This window comes from Rhinoraja longicauda, chromosome 5 (genome assembly GCF_053455715.1).
Source record: "Rhinoraja longicauda isolate Sanriku21f chromosome 5, sRhiLon1.1, whole genome shotgun sequence".
In the NCBI taxonomy this organism is placed as follows: Eukaryota; Metazoa; Chordata; class Chondrichthyes; order Rajiformes; family Arhynchobatidae; genus Rhinoraja; species Rhinoraja longicauda.
In genome coordinates, this window is record NC_135957.1 from 31,855,692 (window position 1) to 31,873,383 (window position 17,692).

Genomic DNA, 17,692 nt, shown 5'->3' on the forward strand with positions numbered 1-17,692 from the left:
AGCTCAGCCTCTGAGTTGAGACCACTTGGATAAGTGCATGGAGATCCATGAGCAATGATCACATGCAAAGATATCAGTCCAACAAAATCAAATTCACATCACTTTTCTCACTGCTGCTTATGGGACCTCACTGTTGGCCTATATTTCGCTTTAAACTGATTCATTTTCAGCTGCTCTGAATGCCATCATGACACGAAATACAAAAAAACATCCTAATGACTTTCCATATCTTTCATTACTTGCAGTTCTTCATTATCTGATTGAGGAATTATCTGCCAATGTGAAAATAGTGCATTTAGAAGACAATGAAATTGCAAAAGACCAAAGAAAAGCTTGCAAGAAACATAAATAGAACTGTGCTGCCTGAACTCAGTATGTTAGCTTGCCAGGCCCATTAAGCCATATATTGCCGTTAACTATAGTTTGAATGCCCCTAGAGGATTGAGAAATGTTTTAAAAGCAACAGATAGTACAAATTCTACTGATCAGTTAATCCAAGATTAATTGTCTTAAATCATTCCTTCACCTAACATTCAAAAAGATCTGTCTCGTAAAAGATAACATGTAGCAAACTATCAAAGGAATCAGCACAAGATTATGGCAAGATGCTGTTTCATACTGATTATCCTGGAGCCTCCAGCAAAAAAATTACTTTCATTGCCAAATGTTTGGCGGGAAAGAATATCACTGCCAGAATTCTGAATTCATGGCATGCAGTCAACCAAATAATCGCTCTAAAAGAAAGTAAGTACTGTCCTAATAATTCTTCCACATATCTGGATATGCCTTGATCAATGTGCTTGTGACTGAAAAGTACTTCCCAATCCTCCTACTAATAGAGAGGTGCAATAAACGTTTCTGTGCAGGCTTGTTTGTTACTGCACTTGGTTTTTTTCGATATTTTAAATCTTTCTGTTTAATTCTCTAAATTTTGGAGCAAGATAGTACATGTCATCTTAATTTACGAACTGTTTCTCAACAAAAAGAAACAATTCTCCTGAACTGCTGAGTCTTTGCAGTATTTTCAGTTTTGTCTTTGAACTCTGATATTAGCTTGTCTGGAAACTAGGCTGAACCAGATTTGTATTTGTGAGATCCAGTATTCACAATTTTGGGGGTGTAGTGCTAAGTCCAACTGTTGCTTGGCAACTAATGAAATGGATCTGTTGTGTCCAAGGTCATCAGAAGTTCTGCTTATTGAAAATGTTAAAACGTGATCTTCAGTTTATTTTCCAGCGTTCTTTCAGTTTTAACAGACAGTGAAACCACATTAGATACGCAAGAGTGAAACTCAGCATGGCCTTCAATGTGCCAGCACTGGTTTTTACTCTGTTGAAGAAAAGGACATTTAAAGATCAAGTCCTCAGACCCAGCACAAAGCTCATGGTTCACTTGGCAGCAGCGGTTGCTGCCCACTCATATGCTTCCGAGCCTTGGACCACCTATTGCAATCACTTCCAGGAAAATATATCACCAACACTATATCTGCAAAACCCTCCAAATTCACCAGCAGGCAAAGTGAAACAGCCTCAGCGTCCCAGCCCTCGCATTGAGATTCTAGTGTAGGAAGGAAGTGCAGATGCTGGTTTACCCCGAAGATAGACACAAAATGCTGGAGTAACTCAGCGGGACAAGCAGCATCTCTGGATAGAAGGAGTGGGTGACGTTTCGGATCGAGACCCTTCTTCAGACTGAGAGTCGGGGAGAGGGAGACACAAAGGTAAGGAAAGGTAAGGTGTGAAAACGAAACATCAAAGGAGGCATCAAAACATCACCCATTCCTTCTATCCAGAGACGCTGCCTGCACCGCTGAGTTACTCCAGCATTTTGTATCTATTGAGATTCTAGTTACTTTTTAATCTGCTACATTATATAGCTGACAATAGACTCCCAAAACAGCTGCTATGTTCAGAGATCTATGGTGGGAAGAGATTCCCTGGCAAACAAGGATGTACTCATTGAACAAACAATGTAACCCCACAGACGGATTGGCTGTGGCTGCTGAGTAGAGAAAGAACCTGCAGGATGTTATTGAGGAACTCGTCCATGCACAAGGACACATGGGAGCCCAGTATGTGACGTAAGGAGCAGCTTATTCACAAGCCACCACCCACCTATCCCCTCAGCCATTTCCTGCCCTGTCTGTGCTTGTCACATTGGCTTCAATAGCCACCTCAGCACCCACAAAACTGAATTGGAAGGAAGTCATCCTCAATCCCAATGGAATGCCCAAAAAGAATTGAATTAAACTGCTGAATGATGTACGAGAACATCCTGACCAAAATGTCTCTGCTTTATAGTGTCTGGCTTCTATTCTGTGTTTTCTCACAGTGATTCATCCGTCTGGTAACACTGAATGGTATAATTGTTCTTGTCATATGCAAGGTAATGTTCAGGTACCCAAAGACGTAATCAGATTACCATTTTAAAGACACATCATTATGTGGCTATGTAATGCTGAACGGACGCCTTTGTTTCATTCAAGTAGGGATGACACAATGTGTTTTAGGGAAAGAAAATAGAAGGGAGTACTCCTGCTCGGCATGGGAGCTGCACTACGTTTTTCATAAAGTACAGTTCATAAATGCACAGTACTTTTGTTGAGAACTATTTTTTCAACCCATGACATTCAGGTATATAATGACAACTTCCAAGTTCTAATTATTTAAATTGTAAGTTTTCAATGTTCACTAGTTAATCTCCCATGGAGGAGGTAGATTTAGTGATTTTGTACTTTGAAAACTTTTGCAGTTTGAAGATTTTTTCTCTCCTGAGCCTCATTGCTGATTGCTTCAGTTAAATTGCCTGAATTTAGTAGATCCAGATTCAGTCTAATCTCTACATTAAAACCACGATAGTCTGGCATGCTGAAGACTTAGTGTTGCCGGTTATTGGAATATTATTGGATGTTATTTCTATTGCATTGCAACACCTCTTTTAATTCACCTTTTTGACATTACACAGAATTAAAATAATTGAACTCAATAAGTTTAAAGGGATGATACGAAACTAGGCCCTGTTGATTTTAAAGGAAGCGCAGGAAACATCATCTGATGAGCCATATGCCAAACCATTGGAGTTCCTAAATCATCATATATCGGATTAATGACGTTTTACTCTAGTCAGTAAAGTATAAAAATGTGGAGTAGTTTTAGTTTTCCCACTTTCTGCTGATTTACTGCACCGGTACATTTAATAGCCTCTTCGGATCATTCACCTTGTTGTGGTGAAGAGGCTTGCGTGCCCTCATGATTCCGAGAGCGATGCCGTCGGAAGCACTAGCTTCTGGTAGGGCCACCCATGGCGGTAAGGTCGAGGATGAGGGTCCAGACTAAGATCGATCGAACCTATAAGACCTCAAAGGCGGACCAGGCGAAGTTATCTTGAACTCAACAGCTATGAAGGCGGATGAAGGCTGCAACAGATCTACCAGCTCCAATCGTCTTGGTTCACATGCCATTGGAATTAGTTGATTGATTTGTGAAGGACCGTGTGCTTCTTGGGGTGCAACATCAAGTACACGTTAAACAAACTACGTTCTTAGGAACGTAGACCATCATCCTCGACCTCGAGGGATAGCCATGATGACGACGGCATTTAATAGGGGCACATGGGATAGCGGTAGAGCTACTGCCTTACAATGTCAGAGACCCGAGTTCGAACCTGACTATGGGTGCTTGTCTGTACAGACTTTGTACATTCTCCCCGTGACCTGCATGGGTTTTCTCCAAGATCTTCAGTTTCCTCCCACACCCCAAAGACGTACAGGTTTGTAGGTTAATTGGCTTGGTATAAATGTAAAATTGTCCCTAGTGTGTTTAGGGAAGTGTTAATGTGCAGGGATTGCTGGTCGGTGCGGACTCAGTGGGCCAAAGGTCCTGTTGTCACACTACCTCTAAGCTAAACTGAACTAAATAGGTACTTGATGGTCAGCATGGATTCAGTGGGCTGAATGGCCATTTTCTGAGCTGCATGACTGACTAAATTTGATGCTTCTGCATCAGGTGACTTATCAGCCTCAGTTATGTGAACCTCCATCTCAACAACATCCCATTTTCCCTAATTCACTTCCCTCCAATCCTCCCTTAATTTCTTCATCCATATGGACTCCCCTGACCACATTAATTCCTTCCATTGCACCCATGCTTAGGAGTGTAAGAATCGTACAGAATGCCAAAGGTCATCGAAAAATCTTTCCAAATCCATCACACCTTTCCCTGGGCTTTCACAACTTAAGATATCCTAGGAAGGTATCCTACACTTGTAGAAGAGCAAGCAGCAAGCAACAAACTTCACATTTGTTCTTCAGGCTCTCATTTAACTGCACTGATCCCCTTGCTGATGCAGAATCTGAAGCAACAAACAATCTGCCAGAGTCTGAAGGGTCTCGACCCGAAACGTCACCCATTCCTTCTCTCCTGAGATGCTGCCTGACCTGCTGAGTTACTCCAGCATTTTGTGAATAAATCCCTTCGATTTGTACCAGCATCTGTTATTTTCTTACATAATCTGCCAGAGGAAATCAGCAGGTCGAGCAGCATCTGTGGAGGGAAATGGTCGGGACTCTTCATGTGGGCGGAAGAGGTGGAGGAGCGAAGAGATGAATTGAACTATTGATGCAATTCATCCCATAAATGAATATTGTGGATGAACTGCAAGGGCTCACGTGGTATCTCACTGAGCCTAGCTTCATCTTCAAGTGAAATACACTAACAGTGTAAAGAGCTCAACATTTTAGAAATGAAAATTAAGACAACGAAATCTATATAAGCAGAAATAATACGACTTATTTCTGAAATTATAATGATGCAGATAGAATGTGAACTTGTAAATGTTTCATTGTTCAGGCAAATACCTGGTATCTTGACAGATTGAATAATTTACTGCTTCTTCGTGTTCAAACCAGATTCTGCAGATCCGTGCTGATGATGTAATTATCTCGTACTGCTGCCAAAACAGAACGTCCAAGTGTATTTTGCAAAGGGAAGGGTGGAGCTGGAGGAATTCAGACAGTGAGCACAAAAAAAGGAGAACTCAGTGAACACGAGGTGGAATGCCGGTGCTTTTAATGAGGTCAGTGGAGAATGTTGGAGGTCAACAGCTAGACACTGCCAGAGGAGTTGCTCAGGGCTGCCTTGCTCAGGGTTACATCAGTGATCTTCCTCCCATCATCAGATCAGTAGTGGGGCTGTTCGCTGATATTTTAATTGCTCTGCAAATGAAGCAGCACGTGTCTACATGCAGCAAAACCCAGACAGATTAATTCACCGGCTACAAAGCGGTAAATATTAATCACGCCACTAAAGTAAGAGATATCTCCAACAAAAGAGTCTTACCACTCACCTCTGACATGCAATGACATTATTGCTGAGTTTGAGGTTGAGCAGACACATGATGGAACCACCCACAAACTACAGCTAATAAAGCAGGTCAATGTCTTGGTATTTCGTAATAAGTGACTCACTCTGATTTCCCTAAAGCTTTCCACCGACAAGTCACAGTTCAGGAATGTGGTTTGGTGAAATACTCTCCAATTGCCTGGATGGGTGCAATTCCAAAAACACTCAAGAAAGTCAATATCACCGAGGACAAAGCAGCCTGCCACCTCCCAAAACATTCATTCTTTCCATCATCGGTACTAAATAGTTGCAGTGTGTACACTACTGTTACTCATCTGGGCCTCAATGGTTACTCAATAGGACTTCCTAAACCTGTGGCCTCTTCCACCAAGGAGAATGCCAGCTTGCACATGGGAACACAACTTCCTGCAGGTTCCCTCCAAGTTGGACTCTGTCCTGACCAGAATATTTTTTGCTGATCCTTTATCGCCACTGGTTCAAAATCCTTGAACGTGTACAACATAGAATTGTGGAAGCACTTTCACCTGTAGGACAACAGGAAGATGAATTACTGCCACCACCTTAAAGGCAATTATGAATGGTCAGTGCAAGCTTGCCTTGCCAGTGATGTCTATGTACCAAAGAAAATGAAAATAAAGATAAAGTGAGGGAGGGGGAAGGGTTGGAAGAATGCTAGAGAACAAGCTAACTATGTACGTCTCTGATGGGAGTCAGAGTTGAGGGAGTAACCAAGTGAACAGGTGCTCTGACTCCAAAGAGCAGAGAGAACAAGTTTGGACAGCAGAATTGGAATTGACTTAGAGATGGAGTGAAACCAAGATCAGGAGGGCAAAGATTCAGAAATTGATGCATTGAGGTTACAGAACAGACAGCACAGCAGGTAGTGCTGCTGCCTCACTGCTCCAACAACCTAGGCCTGATCTTATCTCTGATGCTGTCTAAATAGCATTTGCACATAACCCTAGTGTCTACATGGAGTTTGCTCAGGTATTCCTGTTCCTCTCTTACTCCAAAGACGAGCGGTTATTGGGTTAATTGACCACTGTAAATCACCCTTCATGTTTAGGTGAGTGGTAGGAGAAATGAGGGGAGTTAATGGGCATGTGAGAGAGAATAGATTACAAGGAAATCAGTGGGGAATAGGACAGATAGGATTGTTTTGATAGATTTGTTGGGCCAAATGGCCTCCTTCTATGTTCTAAGAAAATATGAAAGGAGTTGGGTGTGTAGAATTTGATCTGAGTAAGGATGCATTTGGCACAGCTCAACGTGAAATTATTAAAAACAGAAATTGTGGCATCAAGCCATTTGTTAAAGGTAGCTTTTAACCCAGCTGCACAAACTAGAGGGTCCTGGGTTCAATATAAATTGAAAAACATATTACTGGTTTTACATAATGAACTTCTTTACAGCTCAGATAATCAAGGGCATCATTTTGTTTGAAGCCCCATCAGAATTTCTCTCTGCTAATTTGATGGATAAGATAACATAAGATGCCACAGTCACCACAGAGTCTGAGCCATAAATAATGGGCATAGGTCAAGAAAATGCAAAGGACCATACAATGGAGGGGATGGATTGCCTGGAAAGATGGGAATATTTTTCAGAGAAACAAGTAATTTACAGAGAAATCACAGATCAGAAGTTGATATGGCATAGGAAAAGTGAAATTCCTGTTTCATGAAAATAGGCTTTGGCAATCTTATAGCTGTGAATGTAAGTGAACATAATTAATTACTTAACAGAACAAACTAAGACAGAAGTTGAATTATGTAGAAGGGAAGATGAAGGTTTTTTCAGTGTTGGCAAATTGGTTGTTTACCAGACAGTAGACATAAATGTAAATACTGGTACAACTCCTATGCTACAAAGATTTAATTGATCTTAGCTGGGTCAGCAATGCAAGCAATATATCGGGCCTCCAAACCTCTCGTCAAAAGAAGGGATAATTAGTTATTGATTCCGCTGGGACCATGTACATTCACTGATGAGAATGTGGGGCTTGGCTAGGATCCAGCAATGGTTGACTCTCTAGACTGACACAGTTTTGATGGCTATTTGGGTGACAAACAGAGGGCGCTCGATTCCAGTGCGTGTCCTGCCCAGCCTCAGTTAGTGCCTTCATGGGAGGAGGGAGAAAATAGGGTGACAAAAAATTGATGGCTGCTTTTCCTTTCACACTTTTGATATACAGTATTTGAAATCCTCCTAAGTGTTATCGGATGTCACATATTTTCTGACATATTCTGTGCACATTTTCTGTGCTCTCAGCTCTATTCCTGAGAATGCAGTTAAGTGCTTCTGTCTTAATGAAACAAGGAAGCCGTAAATGTAAACCCCTTTGGATTAGAATGTCATGATTTACTTTCAGAAGCTCTGGGGACTAATAAATGACTTTGATACTGATATACAGTATGCAGATCCACAGTACCCACTCTTCCCTTTAATAATTAGAATGGCTTTTCATTCGTAGACATGAAGAGAATTTGTGATATGTATAATAAAATTGCAATATTTTCCAGTGATCCAGGATATTGTCATGACATAATTGTCAGTGTTCATTAAGTGGTCTTCCACAGTTCCTATAATGTGACAATGTCTTTTGTAATATGCCTTTTAACCAAACAGAACATTCTTTAAAACTAAACGTTATTGTTTACATATCTGAATATGAGCACTAAGGTGAATTGACTACATTTCTTCACTTCATGATGGAGACGTGAAGATCAATGTTTTCAGTGTTGGTGTAATGGTTGTTTACCAGACAGTAGACATAAATTTAAATACTGGTACAACTCCTATGATCCAGAGTCTTGTCAAGACATACACCTCGCTAAATGTCGGTATCCATCAATTTCAAACAGAAAGTGTTCGGCGAGAGTGCCTATAATGTCACAACGTCCTTTGTCATGTGTCCTTTCAGCCAAACAGGACATTCTTTAAAACTAATCTTTATTGTTTACATATATGAATATGAGTACCAAAGAAAATTGAATATACTTCCTCACTCACCTACAAAATGAAATATTTTATGATAGTGGAGAAACTCAAACATTTTGCAAAAGATGTTAACTACATCAGTTGGACGTAATTGCTATGCAACGATGCATCGCCGATCTTTTATAAGATTAGCAGTACCCTGTGATAACATCCTGATAGATTGGGAGTATTCCTTGAAGCACCAAAATTAACCTTTAGGGACAAGTCTTTGATCTCAGATATCTACCTGACTTCTGATCTTTCCTCTGTAAGGGGTTTTCTGCGCCGAGCTTTCGCCCGACCTAAGGTCCCCGTGCCTTGCTCTGATCCCTTGACCAGGCCGCGCACACTGGTTCCCCGTGAGTGGTTCGACCCACTCACCCCCTACGGTTCTAGACACTGGACTTAGATGCAGGAGCGTTTATAGTGCAGAAAAATTCAACCAGACCAGATTTGAAGACCAGGGTTTAAATGGAAAAGGCTTTTATTGAGCGCTTGGGACTATTGTCCATGAATACTTATACACAGTTCTATTAGACATATGCATAACTACACGAATACTCACACAGTTCTATTAGACGTATGCACACTTACACGAACACTTTTGACGCAGTTCTAAAAGGCATATGCATAACTACACGAATACTTAGACACAGTTCTATTAGACATATTCTTGACTGTAAGATGGGGAACGTACGACACATCGCAAAATTGACCAACACATATTCATTTACACACCCACATTTATTCAAACCACCCTCCCCTCTACACTAAACTATGTCCAGGATGTGCAGGATTGGGGTACATGCTCACCATGGGACTATTACTGGGGTTACTGGCTGTTCGTGCTGCTTCTCCGCTGCTTTCCGTGAGGGTCGTGCTTGTCCCCTGAGTTTCTTCCTTCCGTTTCTTGCGTTCCTGGCCAGTCGTTGCGAGCGTTGCTGTCCCTGCTGCGAGCGTGTCTTTCTTGCCTGTTTTTTTCGTCTTCCTCCTGGCTTGCGTTCCTTGCAGGTTTCTTCTTGCAGTATTGCTTCTTCTGCCTTGCATGAGTTTTAAAACCCAAAAGTCGTGGCCAGTTATACTAATTCTGGCCCGTCCTATCTCCCGCCAGATCTCGGGATCTCTTTGTTTAAAAGATATGTATTGAGTTTTCTCTCTGATCTGCGCTTATGTCCGGGGGGTACCGGGGATGGCCAGACGGTGTTAATTGGTATTTCGTTGCGAGGTGATGGGTTTAACTGGTTTCCCATCACCTACCAGGTAGTTTTCTATGGGCTATTGTGCCCCCTTAACGAGATTAACTGTGTAGGTCGGCTTGGGGCATTGTGAGTATGTTGATGTCAGCGCCCCAGTGTCTGGACTTCGACCTGGTTTCGCAGGTTTCTGCATGGCCAATATCCATCCATTGTTCTGGCCGTGGCTTTGCAGAAACCTAGAGACTGGGCTGTAAGGTTTTTGCTCTTGTGGCTGGTCACGAGGTCCTGCGGCCATCTTAGGACCCACGGATTGTGACATCCCTTGGTAAACTGACCGCAGCCTTTCTCTGCTATCAGCCGCAGTCTCCCGTTTAAAATGTCCAAACTGCAGCTCTTTGGTTTGGTGTTGCTTGCAGAATGAGGGAAAACTTCTCAAATCTTACACTCTCAATTCTTTCCCATATCAGGAACATAACTAATTTTCTTTTTCATATACATCTCCTTGGAGTATTTATTATGTGAACATTTACTAATGGTGTTGATCCCCAGTTTGTGGATGGTTCCTACCTTCATGTTTCTCACCACTTATCTGATTGCACTTCAGATAGTGTTCATGGATCTTGTCTGGACTTCTGTATGCTTCTCTGATTATTGTATTAACCAGTTTCTAAGATATCTGGTTCATTTCAAACGAGGCCTCCATCTCTGCAGGATTTCTGTGTCTCTTTTTCCTCTTTTTGGGGATTTAAGTAGCTTATTAATTCACTTAGAGTTATGACTATTTAGCTGAAGCTTGTTCATTTTGGGTGTATATTTAGCCCTCAAAGTAACTTGATTATTTTAATATTCTTACACCATCAGATTATTCCTTTTGCAATGTAGTGTAAAATTGAATTTTGTTTCCACCGTACCCGGATAAATACAATTTTCCATTTGCTACTATCCACAGAATCAAACATCCAGCTCCTTCCACTCTCACACCAGTCTCTGACATGTACTCTGAATGCCTTTTTAATAGTTTGTTTATACCCTGAGTATTACGTTAGTTTCCATGCTCTGAATTTTGGGATGATACCTATCGCGTTAGTGACTAATGGCCCCACCAGTTCTGACATTTAATATCTAATGCTTCCAATAGATATGTATGTCCTGGAGGTCTGTTCCCTCTCACATCTCCTATCTTGACACTATATCCCACCTCAGGAAGAACAACCTGCAAGAGCAGCTGCTAGTGACTTTCTACCGTTGCACCATCGAGAGTGTGCTGACGTACTGTATTTCTATGTGGTACACCAGCAGCTCAGAGGCAGACAAGAAAGCCCTTCAGAGGGTCATCAACTAGGCAAAGAAAATCATTGGTTGCCCACTGGCTGCTCCAACTGCTGCCCTCTGGTAGACGGTTCAGGTCCATTACATCACGGACTAATAGACTCAAGAACAGTTTCTACCCCAGTGTCATACGTGAGCTGAACACTGCCAGACACTCACATAAAACTGAATGGAAGGAACGGAACTGATCGGAACACTGTCAGTTACTTGTCAGAAAACATAAGCCTCAATTTAATACAAGTTGACATTCTACTGCACTTATATTGCTTAACATTTGCTAAACTTATTACATGTTACAACCGACCGCACCTTATATTTAATTACATTATTTCTTTTTTTTTTTTTTTTAAACGGCACTTGCAATATGTTAGCTCTCATTGCTGTGCAATAACTTGCTGTCTTGATTGCACTGTACACTGCCTCGACCGTATTGTAATTGTTTTGTCTATATTGTATTAGAGGTCAATTTGTTTAATTCAGTAGATTAGGTTTAGCTTGTTATGGATAAAGGTTTATCCTTTGTACTGTCTGCTGTGTGCGATTGCATCATCTGGACTGCTTTAATTTCGCTGTACTTTGTGTAGTGACAATAAAGGTTTTTACAATTTACAATTTACAATTTAATCTGTCTCATTTAAGATTTTATTTCCTTCTCTTCCCTATCTACTTAAACTAGTGATTCATTCATTCATGGAAATTGGCCAGTATCTAATGCTCACTTCTAAGTACTCTCAGGAAGTTAGTGATGATCCAATTTCATGAAGACCTTTTGGAGGATAAGCATCCCCCACATTACAGCCATTTGAGTAACAGAAATTCACCCTTACAGAATTCACCCAAATAACTACCCAGAAATTTGTGATATGGAATAAAATTCACTCTTACAGAATTTAGATGAAGAAATAAATAAATTAACACAAAATTAATTTTCTTTCAGTTCGTATTTCTATTGCATGTGCAGAGTACACAGCTTCATGTTCCAGTTTGGGAACACAAATTGCCCCATCTTCCTCAAACATAGCACGTGGCTTCACCTGATTGTTTTTCTAAATGGGAATTATGTTTGGAACTGGAGGGGACTTTGGATGTGATTGTGGTCCCACGTTCACACTTCGCTTGTCCTTCTAGGTGGCGGAGATTGAAGGTTTGGAAAATGCTATCAAACAAGATTTGGCGTGATGATTTAGCGATACATATTGCAGTCACAGGACACCAGAGTTATGGAGTGGTTTGTCCCAGAAGTTACTCGATTTCTGATGTGTTGATGTAGCTACACTGATCAAAGTAAGTGGAGGATATTCCACTGTGATTCCATTTTCTATCTTGGAGCAGACTTTGGGGAGTCAAAGAGCTAAATCATTTGCCACTTGCTATAACAATCCAGTCTCTGGCTGAATCATGCAGCCACATATTCCTGTGGCGAGTCCAGTCAATGCTGACCTCAGGGATTTTGATGATGGAGATTCAGTGAGGTTGATGTCATTGAAAGTATCATATCATATCATATCATATATATACAGCCGGAAACAGGCCTTTTCGGCCCTCCAAGTCCGTGCCGCCCAGCGATCCCCGTACATTAACACTATCCTACACCCACTAGGGACAACTTTTACATTTACCCAGCCAATTAACCTACATACCTGTACGTCTTTGGAGTGTGGGAGGAAACCGAAGATCTCGGAGAAAACCCACGCAGGTCACGGGGAGAACGTACAAACTCCTTACAGTGCAGCACCCGTAGTCAGGATCGAACCTGAGTCTCCGGCGCTGCATTCGCTGTAAAGCAGCAACTCTAAGATAGACTCTTCCTTTATGGATGTGTGTTTTTTGTGAATGTTAAATGACTCTTGCTGCTGTGGACATCCCTTTAATGACATAGCACTCAGGTATTCAGAGATACACGGTTGGGGTGGGGGGGGAGGGGAGGTGCAGAAGAGACACAGGTACATCCTGCAACCCCTAATGATCATTAAACGCATTATGATATTTTTATGTTTGTACAAATGTATGTCTGCGCTTTATATTTATTGAGCTCCTTCAGGAGCTATCAAATCAAAATGCTTGCATCCAATTCTAAATATGTCAGTCAGTCACATTCTTGAATGGTGTTGACCTGCCTGAAAAGTTTGATATTTTTAATTTAATCATTTGTAACTCTTGGACTCCTAAAATAGACGAATTCAAATAAATGGTAATCAAAAGTAGGGGTTGAATAAAATTAGCATGTTCACTGTGCATTCATGGATAATTCAGTAAAACTACTTAGTCCATCTATGATTCAAATCAAGGTTCTCAGGAGACGTGCAATTCATTGACATGATTATGTTGGACTTTGTTAGCTGGGGAATCAGAATAGTTGTACCCTATTTAAAAACAGATTTGGAACATTAGGAAAGAATAGATCAATGAATTTCACATCAATCCAGAAGAAAATTAAGGGAAAGTTAAAGCATCGCTTTAGGAGGCTTTATGCCAAATGGATTTGCAAGATGGATGTCATATTACAACAGCTTAATTAGAATTTAATTTATTAATTAGAAAACTGAGAAAAGACACTGATAATGTTGAGATTTTAGCAATGCCACATTTGATTCAAATAAAGCATTCATACTGTGCCTGGTTCCAAGTCTTGGCAGACATGGACCTACAATTTGTCTCGAGCTGGTCTTATTCCACTGCCACAACTTCACCAGAATTGCAAAAGGAGCCTCTGTTCATACGTAACTGGGATTTCTAGGCACACAGGAGCTATTTAGCTTCATAGGCTTGCTCGTCTATTCAGGGAAATGAAGGCTGCTCTACAACCTATTCCAAATACTTACCTTTTCCTCGCATGCTTTATCACCTCCTGCTACTAAAAATCTATGAAGTTAACAATTTAAATGAATAATTGATCTAGAATTAACCACAATTTATGAAATTCCCAAACCACACATGGAATGTAGAACTGCTTCCGACCTTCACTCCAAAAAGATTTGCCTCTCCTTTTTAGACTCCATCCCCTCGTCTCAGACTTTATATTTAGTGGAAACATTTCCCCTGTATGGTCTCAAAGTTTCCTTAACATGTAGGTAATCTTGTCATGTCATGCCTTAACCTTAATTCTAGGGATAACAACGCTCGCTCGCTCCTGTGATTCTACTCCCTGGAGTTGTATTTCTGCTGACTGATTAGCACGCAACAAAAGCTTTTCACTGTGCCTCGGGACACGTGACAATAAACTAAATTGAACTGAATTATAGCAAGATTAGGCCAGTTAACTCCTCTGGGTGTTCTGCCATTCCATCCACTCAACTACTCCCTGTAACTTTTCAAGTCCATCCAACTCTGCCTCAGAAATACTCGAATACTCTATTTCCACCATCCTTTGAGGAAACTTGTTGCAAAGACATACGACTCGTTGAGACAAAATAAGTTGCCTCATCTCTACCTTAAATGGACCACTTCTTATTTTAAAGAGTGACCTCACCTCCAATTCTAGATTTTTCCAGAAGAAGAAATATCCTCTAGATATTGACCCTGACAAGATCTCTCAGCATCTTATATGATTCAATTGTCTCCTCTCGCAGTACAAGCCAACCTTTCTTCTTCAGACAACCATACGTTACATGGTTTTCTATCCTATTAATTAAAAATAAGACAAATGGTGACTATCCCAACACAGATCCTAAAGGACACCACTTTTCATCTGATGCCAATTTAAGTACATCACCTTCTCCTTATATTTTGTTTCCTACTGTGCAATCAAATTCCAAAATTAGTCAACAATTTACCCACAATTTTATGAGGTTTCGTCTTACCCCATTGTACTCCATGCTGACAAAAGTATAAAGGGGACTCTCGTGAAGATGAGATGAAAAGAAGGAGAAACACTATTGAGAAAAGATGATGGATCAGTGGAGAGCATGACAGTCAAGGATGTAGCAGAGTCAGAATCTTTATTTGCAATCCATTCGTCCTCAACTTGGATTAGTGTGGAGCAGATAAATACCTTGAGAGCTCAAATGCTTGGGAATCTTGTGATTCCTTGCATATTTTGAGATTCACAAATTTGCACTTGGCATGTCTTGCTGCCTTTCGCAGATGGAAGCTTAAAATCCATACATTGGGAAAGATGTGTATGCAAGATAAGGAATATGATGTTAACTGGACCAGACTGATGCAAAACGGAAATATAATCTTGTAATTAATGAGATAAGAGATATAGAAAAAAATAAAACAGAGGTTTGATTATTGGAATGTCATTCAAAGTGTCAACTTCAGTCTGTCTACATGAGTGCTGAAAACATGATAATATGTCTTCCAGCTTCAAATACATAGAATGTGGCTTCATGTAGTACTTGCGCTCCATGTGAGAATCCAATTACCCTTTGGGGATAGGAATGTAGTCAGGCTATGAGGGAAGTATTCAAGTTTTTGCACCTTCACATAAAGAAGGGATTGGAAGTGATTGATATTGTTGGGTAGTGAGTTTGTTACTACCATAACAAATTTGAATAATATGTTTTAATTCTCCATGGAGGTACTTCATATCAAAAGGCAAAACATGGCAAAAACTGAAAATCTATTTGTTTTATCTCTATTTTCTTAGTGATCATTGATGCACATTGACATTTTCTCAGATGTAATCACCACTGAAAATTATGTGTAGTGTGTCAGTGCGCTGTAGTTGTAGACAGTATTTGATTGGACAGGCTGAGAACGAAAGGAAGAAAGACGAGCATTTATATTAAATAATTAAAGCAGCCAGACTGGAAAAAGTTATACAAATACAACGCACCATTTCCCACCGCAATGTTGAAGTTAAAGATTCACAAATTGGCAACTTCCTCTGCTCAATGTTTTGATTGTATTATGATACAGAAAGATAAATGTCTCTATGTGATTTAGATATGCCCTGAAATAAGAAAACATTAGGCAAAAAGAGGGCTGAGAGACATAAAATGAAACATGTTTGCTGCAGTTTTTACTAAACTTTACTTTATTTAAAGTCCATTCATTGCAGGGACCAATTTGGATATTATTTTAAGATACATCTCAGTCAAATGACCCACATTTAATCAATACTTTACAAAAATCACTTTCAGAGTTTTACTGTAAATTAAAATATGTGATAACAACAATCTATTTGATCCAAGTTCAAATTTCAGTGGCTTTCCCTTTACTTTGACGCAGAAATATTTAATTAAAGGAATCTTTTTATTAATTGCTCTGCTAAACCAATTTCAGAGATTTCGAACTGCATTACATGCCAAACCTCCTGCTGCGTAATCTTCTCCAGCTGGATTCAAGAAATGGGAACGAGACTTCTCCTCTTTGTGAACAGCTGGCATGAGGCACAGCTCAGGCCGCTCAGCTGGTCCATGTCTGCTTACCATCCCCCATAACACAAGCAGCATATGCCACACAAGCCGACTGCCAAATATTGTTCAATCACAAATGAAGTAAGGCAATTCAAGTAGCTTGAACATTGAGATTTTTAGTTTAGTTTAGTTTAGTTTAGTTTAGAGGTATAGCATGGAAACAGACCCTTCAGCCCACTGAGTCTGCGCCGACCAGTGATCACCCGTTCCCATAAGTTCTATATCATACAACTATTTCATCCACTCCCTACACACTAGGGGAAACCTACAGACCCATGTGACTTTGGAATGTTGGCGTAAACTGGAGCACCCGGAGGAAACCCACACAGTCACACGTGCTGTCACAGACAGCACCCAAGGTCAGGATTAAAGCTGTATCTCTGGCAGCGTGAGAGAGCAGCTCTACCTTTGTTTTGTTTTCCAATTTTCCCATCAATTCTCCTGAGAGCTTTGGTTCCTGTTGGATTGCTTTCCAAGTGTGGTTACAAGCCTTGAGCACCTCAACCAAGTCAATGCATGTCTCAGTAATGAAACTAGCTTCTTGAGAGCAGAGGCCATTGAACTTTCATGCTCTTTCCGGTTTTAAGCTAAGATCTGTAAATTCAAACTTTCTAACATCAGTAATTAAACATGATCTTGAGCAGGACTTATTCTGATTTTCATTAGTACTTTTCCCACAAAGACTGAGGCCGGTTTGAGAAGGCCAACTCTCTTGGACTGAATTGGAGAGAGTTGGAATTTTGGACTGATTTTCCAGAATTGCTGTGTGTCTATCCTTGTTTTGTCCATCAGCTCATAATTTTTAATATCTTGAAAACCAAGATCCTGTTGTGAAACACAATTGCTTAAAAATAATTTTAGGTGTCAGATTATTTGCATTTCACTGGTCAATATCCAGGCCTTAGTTCCCAATCAGTTGTCAGATGAATTTTGTTGTAAGGAATTGAGTTGGTGGAAGGGATTGGAACCGGTTGAAATCATCAGATTGATTGGAAAATGGAACTGAAGACATTTGGAATCAGATGAATGGGATGCCAACACGAGCCTGCGACAACCAATTGGATTGTTTCAAGCTGAGGATTAAGGCTTTAGAACCAACCACACATAACTTCTACAGTTTTGATTGCAGACAAGATTGTTTAAAGGCAAGGTGAGATTTCCCCCCTCACAGTTACATTTATTTAATGTATATGCACAAATAATACATAACAAGGAAGCTTCCAAGATTATCTCGGAGAAAACCCACATGGTCAAAGGGAGAATGTCCAAACTCCATACAGACAGCAACCATGGTCAGAATCGAGCCTGGGTCTCCAGTGATGTAAGGCAGCAATTCTACGGCTGCACCACCATGCTGAACTGGCCGACCAACTCCTAGCAACCAAATGTTGGAACTCACCCAACCCCCCCCCCCCCCCACCCACCATAATGCACACACAGCTATAACCCCACCCCCACCTCCAAT